Here is a 19,986-nt window from a genome sequence, read left to right as displayed (position 1 = left end):
TGAAGGACCAGTAAAATTTTGATTCACTTACTTATATGTCCTCGGATGGATTCATCAAATATTGTACTGAATCCTGCTCTCTTAGAGCAGGTTGTGCCAGTCACTGGGGGGGCCACTGAAAGCTCACAGCCCCCTTCATTTATGTATTTAACATATTCAATAGCTATTCATGAGTATTACTCCATGCCAGGCACTGGGGGTGCCATTGTGAACAAGTGAGAGCCTAGAGATCAGAGGAAAAGCAGAGGAGAGGCTTCCAGATGAGGGGGGCTACATTTCCGTAAACAGCTCATCAGGACTTAACCATGGTGAAGATGACAATTTCTGAGATAAAATCTAATCTTAGATACCTGGAAATAAAAGACTGGAGAGAGACAGAGCCAGGAACTACATAGAGCAGAACATGGAGATGGGCTACTACTTTGACTTTACAGGGAAGGGGGTGCGACCAATCTCAGATTCTCTTTTCTCTTTCTGGCAAAAGGAAGAAGGATTTGTGAAATGCCCAGATGACCTAGAAGAGAAGAAAGAAATGTTTGATTTGAGTCCATATAAAAATTTTTCTCTGATAATTATAATATCCTGTTACACAAAAGGAGAGGAATGTAAGAATTCATCCATTCATTCATTTAAGCACACATTTCTCAGACACCTAGGTATTCAAGACTGTACCAATTGTGTCAGATATTAGAGACAAAGAGAGGAAAATTCTCAGTTGTTTATTTCCAGCTAGACTAAACATAAAGGGTTACAGCCTCTATAATAATGACATGGGAAGGGGACCAGAAGGAGGCAGACACTGAGCTAGTGGTCTTTCATAAGCTGACCAGGCTAAATGTTAGAAGGAAATAAGAAAGTCAATTTAAAGGCACTTCATTGCCCTCGTCTTCCCATTAGACTGACCCTGAGGCTTTGTCGAGTCCTCAGGCCCCCAGCCTCATTAGAAAAGCAGATGGATGTATCAGAGGGGTTAATGGCAGCCAGTGATGACCCTGATATGATTTGGGCCTAGCTGCTGACCCTCTAGAGAAGCTTATGACTTTGAAAACTGAGGGCAATGACTTTTGGTGAGGAAGGAACCATAAAGTAAAATCTAAAATTATGTTAGGATTTAAGATAAATCATTCCCCCCATAGGAATAGGAAAAAAATGATAAAATAAAAATTAAAATAGGGTTGTAGCAACATTGACAACTGTTTATTAAATGAAATATAGCCTACCTGTACTAGTAAAGGTAGTCATGGCATGGATAATACGCCAAAAAGGAGTATTTCAAAATGTTCTTAGCTATTCCATTAATGAGGGCAAAATTGGGAGCCTAGTGGAGGAACATGGCTGACATAAACATGGGTGGATAGTGCTGTGTGTGTGTTGTGTGTGTGTGTGTGTATTTCTTGAGAGCCAAGATGAAGATGAGGACATAAAGTCTAAGTCCACGTGGATGTAGTGGAATTATATGACGTGTTCTGGCCATGTGTTCTTCCTATTTCTAACCAACTGTCTTCATCTGTCAATTTCTGCACCTTGCTACCTAAAACCCTTTATAAACGGTCTTTACTTCTGCTGCTGGCCACACAGCTACCAAGAGTCATGCAAGACTGAAGCATTCTACACCATGGATAAATGGGATTCCCAAAGAGTGCAAAAACACCAGTGGTTTGGCTACAGTAGCTGCTGTATCAGATGATCTGTGGATGTTTCCCATCCCAGAATAACAATTCTTGTTCCACTCTCAGAAAATAGTTTCATTATTTAGGAGCTTAGGAAATGAAAACAGTTTCCAAATCAGTGGTGGCTATTTCTGCACAGCCTCTATCTTTTCCCATAACACAATTCAATGAGCTGCTAACAACTCAATATGTCTAAGTATGCAAAAAGAGCATTAATCTGCCTGATTAATTAATCCAATGACTTATCTAAATTCTGCCTGTGAGCACTCTAGGACCCCTGGTTCTTGCTCTCTCCACTTTTGTTTCCCCACTCTGTTAGCCCTTCTCTTCGTCTAGTGTTGGGCATAAAAATGTCCCTGGTCTAGACTGCTTATGCATGCCTCAGCAGGGTGCCTAAGAGACTTTCACAAATTCCTCGTGCACTTTTAAACTTTAATAATGAAGATTGTGGACTCACGTGAATAATTGGCTGATGGGATTTGAAAGCCAATTTCTTTTACTCATTAAAATTTAGGACAGCCACATTATACAATCAAGTACAATGGACTCATTTCACATCCTATAACATAGACAACTGGCTATCCCATGCAAGAAGGAATTTGGTTTACATTTAAATGCCATTCCTGGAGTATGACAAAAGCTCTGTGAGTTATAGAAGTTTGAAGTAGTTGAGGTTTAGCCAGTGAATTTTAGAAAGTGTTTGTGACTGAAGTACAAAAATGAGTGGAGAAGCTAATACTTTGATTTCAGCGTTGTGAGAAACCCTAAGCCAGAGAAGCCAGCTAAGCTGTGACAGGATTCCTGACCCACAGAAACTGTGAGATAATAGATGTTGTTGTTTTAAGTCATTAAAAAAGGAAAACGAGTGGAGGTTTTGTTGAACACCCACATACACTTCTGGGCAAGTATATTTTCTCCTTACCTTCTTCTTCTCTCTCATCTTTTCTAACTTGATACAAACCATGCAGCAAGTGGACTGGTCCTGTTCATACCAGACTTATAAGCCATGAGTAGTTCTTTTTCCCAGCTATAGCCATGACCTGGAGAGGTACATATCCCCAGTGGGGTATTCTCATCACACACACACACACACACACACACACACACATTGTTTCATTTACTCTTCTGGGAGAAAATTTTTGAGATAAATAAATTACCCCAAACCATTAAATATAGAGAAAGGGAACTAATATTTACCACAGCAAATGAGGTCATTTGGAGCTAGCACCAGAAGAGCCTTGAATTCCACACCAAGAAATTGAAACATTATTCTGTGTGTGATGGGGAACCATTCTGAGATTTCTGAAGATGAGCTGATGTTAAACCAATAGTTAACTGACAGTATTAGATAGAGTGAAATGGAGAGGCAAGGAAGTGGAATCAGGGAGACCAGTTAGGAGACTATGGTAATAGTTTATGGAAAAAATCATACAGAGCTAACCAGAGGCAGTGTGAATGAGAGAAGGGGAAAAATACAAAGCCACTGGGGCAGTACCGTCTTAGTAATTGATGGCTAGTTGGATGGAGGATGGAGAGCAAAGAGTGGGTGCAATTTCTAGCCTTTATGACTGTGTGTGTGATGATGTCATTCATCAAGATAGGAAATATAGAAGGGAACACAAATTTGAGGAAAAGAAAGGGTGATTATATTTTTAAAATTTTTTAAAAATTTGCTTATACTCTTGATATGACGTGATGAAAATGATGCTTTACCTCTGTGATCTTCCTCCTCAAAACCCATAGCCCCAGTCTAATCATGAGAAAATCACCAGACAAATTCCAATAGAAGGACATCCTGCAATACACATGACCAGTACTTCTCAAAACTGTCAAGGTCATCCAAAACAAAGAAAGTTTGAGACACTGTCACAGCAGAGAGGAGCCTAAGTAAATATGACAACTATGTGTTATCCTGGATGGGATCCTGGAACACAAAAGGACATTAGGTAAAAACTAAGGGAATCTGAATAAATGATAAACTTTAGTTAACTGTTCTAAAAAAATAAAATCTATTTTTTAAAAGTTTGCTTACCAAAGCTTTTGATATCTGCTAACCCACCATGGGAGCTGGGGAGAGAATAGAGAACAAATAAGTCCTTGTTCCCCACCCACAAATGCTCTACTACATGTTAGACTACACGACTGCTAACTCTACCGCCTCCCCACCACCCTCCTGAAGGAGAAAGCTGAGAGAGAGGAAAGCAACTCGTTGCCTACCTCCAAAAGCTAGAATTTCTGGTACTAATGATGAAATGACAAAAAGGGCCACATATGGGTGAGACAGCAATGTGATAACAGAGGGGAAAGCTGGCCTGAGAAGAGCATTTTTTTTGCCAATGGCTGTGTTAGGGTTGCAAAGACACTATGATCTTTTACCTCAAGCCTCTGTGTTTTTGGATTTCATCCAACAAACGTTTACTCAGCACCTAGACAAGCTGGGTACAATTAGATGCTGGGGATATGAGGACGGATATGCCACAGCTCCTGCCCATAAGAAGCTCACAGTATACTCTAGAGAGAGGATGGCAAATAATTACGGTACATTGTTAGAGCAGGGATGTTGTGTGTTAAAAAGAAAAAATTTTTTTCCAGAGTGCTGAGGAGGGAACAATGAATTCTACCTAGGGAGGCAGTCAGGGAGGGCAACACCAAGGACAGAGCTTTGAACTGAGACTTCAAAGACAAGTAAGCTCCTGCCACGTTAAGGGGGAGGATTCAGCATTTGCAAAGATGTGGAGACATTCAATAGCACGGTGTGCTTGGGGAAGCGGCAGCCAGAGCTTCGGTTATGGACTTACTACCTGTGGGCTTTCAGCAAGGTCAGTCAGGGAGGAGAAGAGCTGCGTTAGGGAGACCAGGTGAGAGGCTCCTGTAACGATTCAGGCTGGAGATGATGAAACTCTACAATCAGGAGGCAATATAAAAAGTGCCCCAACTCTCCCACCTTCTCATTCCTTCATCAACACATTCAAACAAAAGAATCTTGAGTCTCCAAAGTCTTCTGCTCTTGCCAATGTAAGAAGGCCTAGCATCTGTTTCTTGAGCAGCCAGTGGCTAGAAGTTGCCAGTGCCCAGGCCTCTTCTCATTAGAGAACCCCGGGGTGCAAAATCATGCCCAATTCAGAGTTCACTAGGGAATTCCACGTGCACCCCCGCCATCTGCTAGGTAACTCTCCCTTTCTCCCCAGTACAAGTCCTCTCGGCTCTGGCTGTTACAAGGGGACCATGCTGACAGCCTGCCTGGGAGCATTCTGGCATAGCTCCGAAAGCTGCAGACATTACTATCTTTTTTGTTGCCAGAAAGATGTGGTCAAGGCCATGGAAATGCAGGCTTCCTCTTCCTTTGATAGTGGGTGAAGACAGCCTATGGTAGATACTTTGCTCGGAAGCCAGTTGACCTCATGAAACCTCAGGGGTTTGGTCTCAAATTCTCCCTCTTTTTGTCAGTAAACAAAGCTCAAAGAACTCAAGCTCTGTGATGATCACATCAAGGATGAGTGGCTCCTGTTAAGACTTTGGCCCTGTGGCTTTGCTGCCCTAGTTGGTGCGGAGAAGAGGAATGTGGTGCGATGATGAAGGGTATAGACTCTGTAGCACACAGACTTGGCTTTGAATCCTGGCACCATCACACACTAGTGATATGAACTTAGCCAGTTGCTTTACCTCTCCATATCTGTTTCCCCACTTGTAAAAATGGGCATGGTAATAGTACCCACTACAAAGGGCTGTTGTAGGGACTAAACATTACACTCTAGGTGAGGCACTTACACATAGCCTGGCACATGGTAATCAATGTTAGCTGGTAGACGCCTTTTGCAGGGCCAGCCTGCACCACTGTGCCTCTGGGTGTGTTACACCAAAGCAGAACACACACTGAACACCTGCTGCTTGTATGGCTAGAGGCTGGGGGTAGTGGTGCACAGTGGTTAAGAGTTGGAACTCAACTGCCAGGGTTTGAATCCCAGCTACTCCACTTCCTAGTTTTGTGGTCTTAGGCACTAACTTATTCTCTCTGTGCTAGTTTCCTCATCTGTAAAATGGGAGTAATAATAAGAACTACCTCACAGAGTTACTGTGAGGAGTAAATGAGATTCATCCATAGTGTTGCATGTAGTTGGAGTTCATTCATTCTCATTGCTGTATAATAGTCCATTTTGTGAAGATTCTATGATTTATTTATCCAGTCTACTCTTAATGGAGATTTCAGTTGTTTCCATTTTAGGCTTATTATAAGTGGTGCTGCTATGAAAATTCTTGTGCATATTTTTTTGGTGAAACTATGTATACAATCTCTGGGTCAAGTGGAATTTTTGGGTCAGAGGGTATCAGCTTTAGCAGATACTGCCAACCAATTTTCTAAAGTGGTTGTTCTGATTCAAATTCCTACTAGCAGTGTATGAGAGTTTGGTTGCTCCACATCCTCACCAACACTTGGTATTTTCTGACGTTTTCATTTTAGCCATTCTAGTGGGTTTGTAGAACTATCACATTGTAGTTTAATTTGCATTTCCCTGGTGACATAAGAAAGTCAAACACCTTTTTGTATGTCATTAAACACCATGTCTGGCATATAGAAAGCATGCAATAAATGTTAGCGATTATCCTTATGATGATGATTATTCTCTGGTCACCAAAGCACAACTTTCAAGTGGGGACATGGGCAGAGACTTCTGGAAGCTTCTAAACATTTTATACTCTCTTGGCCCACCTTTTGCCTCCCTTGTGTGCCTTTCGCCATGCCTCTCTCTTCTCCTGGCTAACTTTCCCATAAATACCTCTCCTTGACTCTCCCAGAGTGCAAACATACCAAATAAGAGGAACTGAAAGCCAGGTGAGTCTTCCGACCTCCACCGCAAACAGGTTCCTACCCTTGCTCAGATGTGTCAGTTCCAAGAGGAGCAGAAAAGATCCTCACTTAGATGCTCTAGATCACCCAGAGTCTATCCATCTGACCTCACCTGCCTCTAGCTCCTTCCTGATGAATGGTTTTGACAACTTTCTCATTATTACGGCCTCTGGTCCAAGTCAGACTTGAATCTTTAATGTTTTCTGTGAGGAAAGATGCATCATTTGGTTTTTAAGATGCACACACAATTCCCTTTGCAATGCCAGTATCCTGAGGGGTTTGTTAACGCATCAAGCCACATACCTCTGAGGAAAATTCGATGGTGTCCCTAAAACAGGAAGACAGTTAAGCTCTACTAGTAGTTTAGCCTATGCTGGTGAGTTCCAGGAGAAACTTTTAAAAATGGCACTGTGTAATTGGGCGTGGAGCTGCATCTTACAAGATCTTGGGAAAGTGAGAAAAGGAAGGCAGCTTAATAATTCCCAAACCAAGACAAAAATTTTTTATCCATTTTGTATAAAATATTCTTCATTATGTAATGTAATGGGCACAGTTTTATTCTCTAAGTAGCTGGGTTAAGAATTCCCCTTAGATGAGACCCATCTTTGTTGAGAAAATTTCTTGGTATATCCCCATGGAATAAAATGTGGGGCCCCGTGCCACCAAGGACCTTGAGAGGCAGAAATATTCTAGATAAGACAAGAGAACAAATTTGCTGATTGCCACAGAGATTGAAAGGAAGAGAAAGAAAGAGAGGGGTGCTAAGAAGAGGTGGTTAAAGGCTGTTCAGGGTGCTATGTGACCCCTTAAGTCTTCAGGAAAGCTGCTCACTTCATTAAGTGCACAGTGCAAAGTGAAGCTTTTGTGGAAATCTGTGAAGGAACTGAGATTTGCATGCAGGTCAGCCTGGGGTGGAACTGAGAAAGCCTGAATACAGGAGTCACAACAAGGGGGCAGAAAAAATTAAGCAGTTTGGAATTAGCAAAAATTGTGGCAAGGGCTCTGGACGCAATCGAGTTTAGAGTAACCAACTTGTCACAGTTTGTGCAGGAGTTTTCCAATGTTAGCACTGGAAAACTCGTGTTCCAGGAACCCCATTTGTCCCAGGCAAACTCCAGCCAGGCTGTAAAACTGAAGATTTGAATTAGGTTGACCTAAATTTCCTAGGGCCAGGGAGGTCCCAGTTGACAATTGAATTATAGCTAAAATAGCACATATACTGTTCAACTTTTGGTTCCTGAGTATGACAACTTCCTACACAAAAACATATACACAGACACACAAATATCAAAAGCATACGCTAAAATTAAAATAAACACTTCCTGACCAGTTAAATACCCCTCTGATCAAGAATTTAAGTTGTTTTACCATGGTTTGCTTTCCTTTGTGCCTTGAGAAAGAGCCACAGCTTTGCCTCAGCTCCTGTTTAAACCCCCAAATCAGCTGCCTTTCCATTGGAAGCCATTCATTCTGATCCTGTACTTTTGCGAGGGAGAGAGTAAGCAGCAGAGCAAGAGGTCCCCCTCTGGGACTCCTTTCATCCCATTTTTCTTGCCCCCACTCATATGTATGCATATGGAAGAACTGATCTAGGGAGGATGTGCGTGTTTTCAAAAGTCTGAGCCCTCTGATCTGCTCAGCTAAGATTAATTATGTTTTCAGTACTTTTAACTCAGACTTTCAATTTTTGTAGTCTTAGAAACAAGAAGAAATAAATTTATTAAGAATGTGATCTCATTTCTTAACATTCACTCAGTCCCTGGACTCCTAAATTAGAGTACAAATTCCAAGAACTGGATCAGAATTACATTTCAGGCTAATGGGATTAGAATAAAGCAGTATAATCTAGGTGTGTTTTAAAGCAAGACACACCTGGATTTTAATTCCAAATCTGGCAGGAACTGGCAATATGGCCTTGGTCATATTCTCTGTGAATGAGAAGTATGAGAGAGAGAGAGGAATCAAGGATTTGGGCCTGAAGAACTAAAAGGGGAGGTAGTAACAAAGATGGTTGTAGGTAGAACAGGTTTAGGAAGAAAGATCAAGAGTTCAGTATAGGATATGGTAAGGAGAGAGGTCTAGACTGGAAATACAAGTTTGGGAGTCACTGACATATAAATGGTATTTAAAGCTGTGACCAAATGAGGTCACCAAAGCAGCTGATGGCAGAGAGAGAAACGTCTGTATGTCCACGGGTGTGCCGTGGGATACGCCACACTAGGATGAGGTTGACTGGCCAGTATTCCCTCCACGTTCCCTCTCTCCCTGCCCTGTGTTCAGTCAGTCCATCATAGCAGGATGTTTAGTGCTCTTTCATGAGAAGCCAGTAGCCAAGTAGGACAAAGAGGTTCAGGCCTTGAGATAAAAGAGGGACTCGAGTTCAGCTCTGCCATTTCCAAGTGTAGTATCTTGGGCAAATCACTTAATTTCGATAAGCCTCTGTTTCTTCACCTGTAAATTAGAGATAACATTATTTCCCTATAGAATATCTGTTAATGTTAAATAAGTTGAATAAAAATACTTTGTAAAATACTTTACACTTTACAATTCACTATCATTTATCTCATAATCTGTGTTAACTAGAGAGAGAAAATGCTGTGCTTCTGTTAGTGAGTACATATTAAAATTGAGGACAGTATCCATCAACATTTAAAATGCACAACACTTTGATGCAGCAATTCCGACTATCCTACAGATACAGCTGCACAAGCATAAAGATAAATGTGTTGGGCATTGGTGATAATAATGAGATATTGGAAACAATATATATCAGTAATGGGTTGGGTAAATACATCATGGTACCGTCATACTGTGGAATACCAGTTGTCACATGTAATGAGAAAATATATGTGTACTGACATAAAAATATGCCCATGATATTTATGTAAAACAATAATAAGCAAGTTGCAGGGAATATATATAGTATGTTCCAATTTATGTTTTAAATTTCTATATATTCATATTACACATTTTGATACCTACATAGCAAAACACTAGAAGGATATGGACTGCACTCTCGACAGCAGTCACTAGGGTCACTGTGTGTGGCTGAGGAGTTCATGTCCCTCTGAGGAATGTGACTGGTGTTGGAGAGAATGACTTTCACTTTCTCCTTTTGACACTTCAGAATTCTTTGAAGTTTTATAACAAACAAAAGATATTTTAAAGACATACCACAACCAATCGTTGTACCCCAAGGTCCTTAAGAGGGTGGGGTGTACCTGGGACATAAAGCATACTTCCAAGTCCAGAAGAATGTCTCCGTTGGGTTGCTGGTTATATCTCAATTTGGCAAGCCCCAGTTTTCCTTCCCTCCAAAGTGTGAAGCAACAGAGTAGATGCAGTCCATTGAGGGGAACACGTACGGAAGGAAAAAGAAAATACAAATATATTCTGAAAACAGATGGTGTCTGGAAGAGAAAGTATGTTTGGCAACAAGAAGGGAAAATCACAGGGAAAGGAAAGAAAGCAATGAAAGAGAAACAGCCAAAGGAGGTGGTAGTTAAGTGCAAAGCTGAAGATCTCCAAGGGATTTTTCAGCTTGGCAAGAGTCTGTCTTCTGGACAATTCTGCTGAAGTGTGTAGACACTGTTTTACATTTCTTTTATTTATTAAAAGTATTCCACTAGAGCAGTAGCTCTGAACCGTGATACCCTGACACTAGTTTGTTACCAACGTTCCAGGTATGAAGGTTTCAAATCATTTACTTTTCTTTATAGTTAATGAGGACCCAAAGTTAGCCCTCTCACTCACTGGTGTTCTGATATGCTCCCTGGGGTGGGAGACAAAAGGTGGAGTCACTGCCAGTGTTGAAGGAGCTGTGTATAACCCACAGACTATTGGTCTCTTCACTTCCTAACACTGTTGCTGTTCTTGTCTGGCTCTGGAGCTCCCATGGGTCACTGGTGGGGTGGCAGGACAATCATAATGTTGGCAGATGCCTGTAACAATCAGGAACCATGACACGTCCCATCTCATTTATAATATAACCAAGGCATGGTGTCAGAAATGTCCAATAACAAAGAGATTAATTGATGGATTATTTTGTGCTAAATTGCTTGCTGTTGCAGCTGCTCACGATGTCAAAGAGCACCCAGGAACTATGGCCATTCCAGCTGGGAACAGCTGTGGGGTCTAGAGGGCAGCTCCCCTATCCAGTGAGGGATGGAAGTCATTATGTCTGTATTGACCCCTCCTGTCATACCAGCGACAGGTCACAGACAGGATTATGAAGGATAGGTTTTGCATTTTGTTCTAAATAACCTTTTAATGTCACAAAAATGGAACCAAAGCCAAGAATACATTATAATATCTCAAATTACGAGTTCTATCTTCAGGATAAGATGTATACCAGGTACAAAACTGAAGGTCAGGAAACAAGTCTTCTCTGGACATGGTCAAAACCTTTCAGGATCTTATAAAATGGGGCTTGTAATATAAGTTTAACAGGGAGCTTTTGGATTATATGAGTTCTAGATATTAGATATAGAGGGCTGAGATTCCAGATACTTATACACCAAACTCAAGTTTAATCTCAAATTATAAGGTATATATATGTGTATGCATGTATGTGTGTGTGTGTGTGTATATATATATATATATAGTGTTTGTATATGTGTGTGTATATATATACCTACACAAACATATAGAATACTAACTTATTTACATAGTCCTTTCCACCTATATTATCTCATTCAGCCCCCTTGAAGGTAGAATTCACTTGTAAGTATGTCATTGCCTCTATCAGACAAGGATTTCGTTTAACATAATCGCAATGTATTTATCACACATAAAATTAACAAGTCCCTGATATCATCTAATTCCCAGTTCCTATAAAATTTACCCAATTGTCTCAAAATGTCTTTTTCCAATTGCTTCATTTGAATCTGAATACAAACAAGGTCCACATGTTGCATTACACCCACACACACACATACATATATTCTTTCGCTCTATCCACTGAGAGGGTGAGAGGTGCTGGGAGCAGTGATACCCAACAGCAATAACACCTGATCTTCATTTCTAAATACTATTTACCACTAAAAGGAACCAGAGAGAAAGGGTTAATCCAAGGGTTAGAGCAAGGAAAGCACAAGATGTGCTTGGGACATCTTGTGCCTGAAAGTAAGGAATGACTCAAAGAATGATGGGACATGCCAACAGACACAAAGGCCAGATGGATGGGGCTCCTGCATTTCTAATCTGAGAGATTCAAGCAACAAAATAAATAATGATAGTAATACCTTATAACCCATTGAATAAAATGAGAATCCATAGGTTTGCTTATATAAATAAATGAGTAAAATGAATGTTTGATGAAAAACAAGGTTTTAAAATTTTCAAAGTACCTCCTCATAAAATACTTATTAATTACAAAGAGAAAAGAGTAACTTCACAGTGAAGAAGCCTGACAGATCCCACCCTAATCAAGTGATCAGAGTGAATATCAGCAGTAGTAGGACAAATCAAAATCACATACCACTTGACAAGAAGGTGCAAAAGGAAGAACACAGCTTCAATTCTGTGATGTTCCTTCCAAAAATGCATGACCTGAATCTAATCACAAGGAAACACCAAACAAATCCAGTTGAAGGACGGTCTACAAAATAACTGACCTGTAATCTTCAAAAATATCAAGGTTGTGAAAGTCAGAGATTGAGGAGCTGTCCCAGAATGAAGACTAAAGAAACATGACAGTTAAATGCAACACGTGACTCAGAACAGGACTCTTTTGCAAAAAAGGATGTTATCAGGACAACTGGACATCAATGTTAATTTCCTAATTTTGATGGTTGTATTGTGGTTATCTAAGAGTGTCCTTATTTATGGGAAATTCCAAATATTTCAAGCATTCAGTATTCAGGGGTGATGGGGCATCAGGTTGGTAACTCACTCTCAAATGGCTTGGGAAAAAAAGTAGTTTGTTGTACTATACTTGACATTTTTATAAGATTGAGATTGTTTCAAAATAAAAAATTATACAATAAAAAGAATAACTTTCCTCATTAGCTATTTTTCCCTGAACACAGTTCGTATAGGAAAGACATTATAACTGCTTGATTCTGTACCTTTATTTTCAGAGTAATGAGCTGGTGACATAGCAATTTCCAATGATGACAATTTTTTTAAAGTATCAGTATGAACTTAAGGTATTTTTATATTTTATGTACTTCAATCGATTGCAGTAATTATTCTTTTTGATTCTCAAATTTTCCCTGTGTCCTTTTGCCAGAACTCCAGTAGTCAATAGTTTTCTTTCATTCTGTACAACAAGATGTTCCAGGTTCATCATTTACATTTCCTGCCCCAAACCTGGAATCAATTTTTGGACCTTGAAAAACTCAGAGAAGTCCTTCCCTTCCAAGCTTACTTAATTATTTTTAAAAATAAGAAGAAAAAATTTCAGAACACCTTGTTTTCCTAACTCCCTATTAAAGTTTGTCATTTTGTTCTCCCTCAAACATCTAATCAGCTTTGGACTCCTTCCAAGAGGAATGGCAAACAGAAAAGAGGATACCCAACGTCAAACTCTGTGGGCATTAGAGTACCTGTTTCTTAGGTGACATGGGGAAAGGTGGCAGGGGAGGGGTATTCTAATCCTTTTATTAACTCCCTTGAATCAGAAATCCCTCCTCAGGTTTGATAATTTGCTATAATAGCTCATAGATTTCAGGGAAACACTTACATTAACTGGCTTATTATAAAGGATATAATAAAGGATACAGATGAAGAGGTAGAGAGGGCAACTCTGGAAGGGTCCCAAACGCATGAGCTTCTGTCCCCCTGGAGCTGAGGTGTGCCATCCTCCAGGCATCTGGATGTGTTCACCAACCCAGAGGCTCTCGGAACCCCTTCCATTAGGGATTTCACTGAGGCTTGATTACATAGGCATGATTGATTAAATCATTGGACATTGGTGATTGAACTCAATCTCCAGTCCCTCTTCCCTCCCCAGTAGTCAGGGCTGAAAGTTCTCATCCTCTAATCAATCATATGGTAGGTTCCTCTGGCAACCAGCCTTCACCCTCCAAGAATCACGTCATTAGTATAAAGTCAGGTATGATTGAAAGGGACTTATTGCGAATAACAAAAGAGGCTCTATCACTCAGGAACTGAGACGAAGATCAAATATATATTTCTTATTATGTCACGATATCACAATGATTAAATTTATTACAACTTTTCTCATCCCAGGCACTGAGAGACAGATCTGTGAGTCTACTTGTTTGTTTTATTTCTCAAATAGAAACATTTATGAGAAGTAAGCAGGTCAATTTCCAGAAGCCTCTCATCCTAAAGCTAGAGCTGGCCAATGTTGTACTGTTCATTCCAGTCTCCCAACATTCAACTGTGATCTTCATTCTTCTGATGTAAGGAAGGCTAACCCCAAAACCACTCAGCAATGCTACAGGGAATTCACACATTCAATCAACAAATTTTATTGAGTACCTACTGTGGACCAAACACTCTTCTTGGTACCAAGGGTACAACAGTGAACACAACAGGAGTAAACTCCTGCCTTTGTGGAGTTTACTTTCAAGTGGGAGCAATAGATCATAACAAGATTAATAAGTAAATTATAAAGTACAAGAAACACAAAGTGGGAAAGGGCAATGCAGAGGGACATACAATTTTCAATGAAGGGTTTCAGAGTGGACCGCACTGAGAAGGTGACATTTGAGCAAACACTTGAAGGAAATGAGCAAGAAAGCCATGGAGTTTTCTGGGGGAAGAGATTTCCAGGCAGAGGAAACAGCTTGTGCGAAGATCCCGGGGTGTGAGTGTGCTTTGAATATTTGTGAAATAGTAAGGAGGCTACTGCAGCAAGCAGAGACACAGAGACACCAGTTAGGAAGCTATTGTAATAATCTAGATGGGAGATGATGGTGGCTGAGAGAAGGCTGATAGCAGTGAAGGAGGTGAAATGTGGTCACAATATGGACATCTTTAAAAGTAGAGCCACCAGGGGCTGGCCCAGTGGCATGGTGGTTAAGTTTGTGTGCTCTGTTTCAGTGGCCCGGGGTTTGCTGTTTCGAATCCCGGGCACAGACCTACACACCACACATCAAGCCATGCTGTGGAGGCATCCCACATACAAAATAGAGGAAGACTGGCAGAGATGTTAGCTCAGGGCTAATCTTCCTCAAGCAAAAAGAGGAAGATTGGCAATGGATGTTAGCTCAGGGCCAGTGTTCCTTACAAAAAAAAAAAAAAAAAGTAGAGCCACCAGGATTTGCTGCAGGACTAGACATAGGTGCAAAAGAGAGAGAAGCATCAAGGATAATCCTTAGGGTTTTAGCCTGAGAAACTTAAAGGGTAATTCCATCAACTGACATGATGAAGAATGTGAGAGAAGCAGGTTTTGGGGAAGTTGCTCAGGAGCTCAGTTTGGATAAATTAGGCTTGAGGTGTCTATTAAACATCCAACTGGAGATGTCCAGTAGGTAGTTGAATATATGGTTCTGGAGTTTGGGAGAATGGTCTAGGCTGGAGACATATATTTAGGCAGAACACTGTTACCCCAAAGATGTCTATGACCTAATCCTCAGAACCTTGACTATATTACCTTACATGGCAAAAAAGACTTTGCAGATGTGACTAAGGTATGGACCTTGAGATGGGGAGATTATCCTGGATTACATAACTAAAACCAACCTAATCAAATGGGTGTTTAACAGCAGAGAAATTTTCTCAGCTGTGGTGAAAGAGAGAGAGAGCTGATAAAGGAAGAAAGGTCAGAGAGATAAGACATTGATGGGTTTAAAGATAGAGGAAGGGAACCACAAGCTAAGGAATGTAGGAGGCCTCTAGAAGCTGGAAAGGGCAAAGAAACAGATTCTCCCCTAGAGCCTCCGGAAAGGAATGCAGCCCTGCTGACAGGTTATTTTAGCCCAGTGAGACTGTGTCAAACTTCTAACCTAAAGAACTGTGAGATAATAAATTACTGTTGTTTTAAGCCACTAAGTTTGTGGTAGTAATTTGTTACAGCAGCAATGGAAAACTAATGCTGGCATCATCAATACATAAATGGTATTTAAATCCCTAAGAATGGGATGATTAGAGGTAGACCCCTGGGACTGAGCTTTGGCAAATTTGGATATTAAGTCAAGTAAATAAGGAACACCCAACAGAGACAACTGAGAAGGAGTGGACATGGGACAGGAAGAAAACAGAAGAAAGTGGTGTTTAGAAGCCAAATGCAGAGTCTGTGTCACATGCTTCTGCAGGATCAAGTAAGATGAGGACAGAATTAGGAAACAAGACAGACAAAATAGGGAGAACATGTGTGTTCAGGCTAGCTGATACATAGACGGAAAAGAGTGGACCCTGGTGCTCACCACTCAAGCCACATAGATGGGAGAGACACATGAATGATACCCACCCAGAGTGCTGACTTTTTCATACACAGGGAGTCTAGTCACTAGCAGACTTGGTCCAACTAGAATCCCAGAATGTTTCCAATCAGATCAGCACTCTTTCTCCCTGGGGGAGGTAAAGTATGAAAGTCAATAGTGAGAGGAGGAGAGAGGAACAGGATGACTTTCAACTTTCTCTTACAGACCTACATTATTGTCTTTTCTTTTACCGTACAATGCAGTCTTAGCCCTCCAAGGCCCTACCTTCCTAAATGGCATATACCCTAAGCCCAGGAGAGTTAACATAATATCTCAAGACCAGGAAATAGTTTTTTATTAGAAAAAACATGACATCATCAAAATAAAAATATACAACCTCCCAGGACCTGACATTTCATCTCAGCCACAGCTTCAAACATCCTTTTATGTTTTGCCTTCCTTTGCCTCAAAACTCAGGTGTTACGTGATTATCTATAAAAGACTGAAGTCACGTGTGGAAGATGCTTATGGCCTGAGACAAATATAGCACTTGTCACACTGCCTCACATTGACTTATAATTATTTGTTTACCTGTTTATCTTCTCCACTAGACCTAGAAGTCCTCAACGAGGTGAGACTGTGTCCTTTATCATTGAATATTAAGAACAACAATTCATGAACTTCCCATTCATTGAACTAGTAATACGTGTCAGACATGGTACTAGTTGTTTTCAGGCATTTAATCTTCACACAACCCTATGAGATGGATATTATCTACTCCATTTCCCAGATAAGAAGATTGAGATACATAAAGGTTAAGAAACTCACTTCTTAATAGTCATATTAAGTTAGAGAGTGGCAGAGCTGTCCAATGCCAAATTCTCTGCTGAATAATGGCCCTTCCAAAGATGTCCACATCTCAATTTCTGGAACCTGTGAATGTTACCTTATATGGAAAATAGGACTTTGCAGATGTGATTAAATTAAAGGTTTTGAGGTAGGGAGATTATCTTGGATTATCCAGGCGGGCTCAATGTAATCACAAGAATCCTTATAAGTGGGAAGTAGGAGATCTTATTGAGTAGTAGGAGATGTGACAACAGAAACAAGAGTTGAAGTGATTTGAGGAAGGGGCCACAAACTAAAGAAGGCAAGTGGCATCCAGAAGCTGGAAAAGGCAAGGAAACAGATTCTCCCCTAGACCTTCCAGAAGGAACACAGACCTGCCAGTACTTTGATTTTAGACTTCTGACCTTCAGAACAGGAAGATAATGAATTTGTGTTGTTTTAAGCCACTAAGTTTGTGGTAATTTGTTACAGTAGTAATAGGAAACTGATACAGTGCTCTTTGCCTCTGTCCTTATATGGCCTTTACATCCCCAGGACCTAAGGCAGTCAATGGATGTTTGCCAAGTGAACTAACTGGAGGAGGAAGAGATCTTCCTCTAAGGCTTCTCCCACCTGGCCCAAACTGAACTCTTGACCAGGAGAATCTAGCCTTCCTAAGAGAGAGGCAGGCAGAAGCAACCCAGGTATATCTTGGGTACTAGCATTTTCCCAATTGCTAAGTTGAATAGATGGGCTAGTAACAGTCTGAAGCTCGTTCTACGCCAGTCACTGTGCCCTTGGAAGAGATGACAAAATGCAACCCCAATTTATAGCTGTGATTTAGAGCCACAGAGGCTGGAGGGAGGTAGGAGGAGGAGAGGAATTGGCTATTTTTATGTCACCAACTTAGGCTCTTGTTTCCATTTCCTATAACAGTGCATTAAACATCACAAAAGATTCTGTTGAAATTATAAGCAGCATTAGTAAAAAGATGAGCAGAGATCATATTTTACAATCTAATTCATTTATAAAAATTATTTCATGAAAAATAAACAAATGGGACTTCATCAGACTAAAGAGCTTCTGCAAGGCAAAGGAAACTACGAACAAAATGAAAAGACAACCCACCAACCAGGAGAAAATATTTGCAAATCATATATCTGACAAGGGGTTAATCTCCAAAATATACAAAGAACTCATACAACTCAACAACAAAAAAATAAACAACCCAATCAAAAAAGAGGCAGAGGATATGAACAGACATTTTTCCAAAGAAGATATATGGGTGGACAACAGGCACATGAAAAGATGTACAACATCATTAATCATCAGGGAAATGCAAATCAAAACTACAATGAGATACCACCTTACACCTGTTAGAATGTCTATAATTACCAGGACAAAAAACAACAAATGTTGGAGAGGATGTGGAAAAGAGGGAACCCTCATACACTGTTGGGGGAAATGCAAACTGGTGCAGCCACTATGGAAAACAGTATGGAGATTTCTCAAAAAATTAAAAATTGAAATACCATATGACCCAGCTATTCCACTACTGGGTATTTATCCAAAGAACTTGAAACCAACAATTCAAAGAGACTTATGTACCCCTATGTTCACTGCGGCATTATTCACAATAGCCAAGATGTGGAAGCAACCCAAGTGCCCATTGACTGATGAATGGATAAAGAAGATGTGGTGTATATACACAATGGAATACTACTCAGCCATAAAAAAAGACAAAATTTTCCCATTTGCAACAACATGGATGGAATTTGAGGGTATTACGTTAAGTGAGATAAGCCAGACAGAGAAAGACAAACACCGTATGATTTCACTCATGTGTGGAAGATAAACAAATAACATGGACAAAGAGAACAGATTAGTGGTTACCAGAGGGGAAGAGGGTTGGGGGTGGGCATAAAGAGTAAAGGGGCGGGCCGGCCCCGTGGCTTAGCGGTTAAGTGCACGCGCTCCGCTACGGGCGGCCTGGGTTCGGATCCGGGGCGCGCACCGACCCACTGTTTCTCTGGCCGTGCTGAGGCTGCGTCCCACATATAGCAACTAGAAGGACGTGCAACTACGACATACAACTATCTGCTGGGGCTTTTGGGAACAAAAGGAGGAGGACTGGCAATAGACGTTAGCTCAGAGCCAGTCTTCCTCAGCAAAAAGAGGAGGATTAGCATGGATGTTAGCTCAGGGCTGATCTTCCTCACAAAAAAAAAAAAAAAGAGTAAAGGGGCACACATATATGGTGACCGACAAATAATAACGTATAACTGAAATTTCACAATGTTATAAACTATTATGACACCAACAGAGAAAAATACATCTCATCCAGAAAGAGCATTAAAAAAAATTATTTCTTGACAAATTGGAGCAATGAATACACATACACATACAGTAGCCCCCCTTATCAGTGGGGCATATGTTCCAAGACACCCCCAGTGGATGCTTGAAACCGTGGATAGTACCGAACCCTATATACACTATGTTTTTTCCTATACATACATACCTATGATAAAGTTTAATTTATAAATTAGGCACAAGAAGAGATTAACAACAATATAGGCACATCTCAGAGATATTGCAAGTTCCATACCAGACCATCACTATCAAGCGAATATTGCAATAGAGCAAGTCACAAATAATTTTTTGGTTTCCCAGTGTATATAAAAGTTATGTTTTCACTATACTGTAGTCTATTAAGTGTGCAATAGAATGCTATTGCACGTCTTAAAAACAAGGTACATACCTTAATTAAACAATCCTTCACTGCTAAAAAATGCTAACCATCATCTGAGCCTTCAGCGAGTTGTAATCTTTTTTCTGGTGGAGGGTCTTGCCTCGATGTCGTTGGCTGCTGACTGATCAGGGTGCTGGTTTCTGAAGGCTGGGGTGGCTGTGGCAGTTTCTTAAAATAAGACAACAATGAAGTTTGCCACATCGATTGACTCTTCCTTTCATGAACAATTTGTAGTGTGCAATGCTATTTGATAGCATTTTACCCACAGTAGAACTTCTTTCCTAATTGCAGTCCATCCTCTCAAAAAATTCCACTGGTTTATCAACTAAGTTTATGTCGTATTCTAAATCTTTTGTTGTCATTTCAACAATCTTCACAGCATCTTCACTAGGAGTAGATTCCATCTCAAGAAACCACTCTCTTCACTCCTCATCCATTAAAGTTTTATCATAAGATTGCAGCAATTCAGTCACACCTTCAGGCTCCACTTCTAATTCTAGTTCTCTTGCTGTTTCCACCACATCTGCAGTTACTTCCCCCACTGGAGTCTTGAACCCC

This window comes from Diceros bicornis, chromosome 32 (genome assembly GCF_020826845.1).
Source record: "Diceros bicornis minor isolate mBicDic1 chromosome 32, mDicBic1.mat.cur, whole genome shotgun sequence".
Taxonomy (NCBI): domain Eukaryota; kingdom Metazoa; phylum Chordata; class Mammalia; order Perissodactyla; family Rhinocerotidae; genus Diceros; species Diceros bicornis.
The sequence above is the reverse complement of the archived record's forward strand: the minus strand, read 5'-3'. Positions refer to the sequence as shown.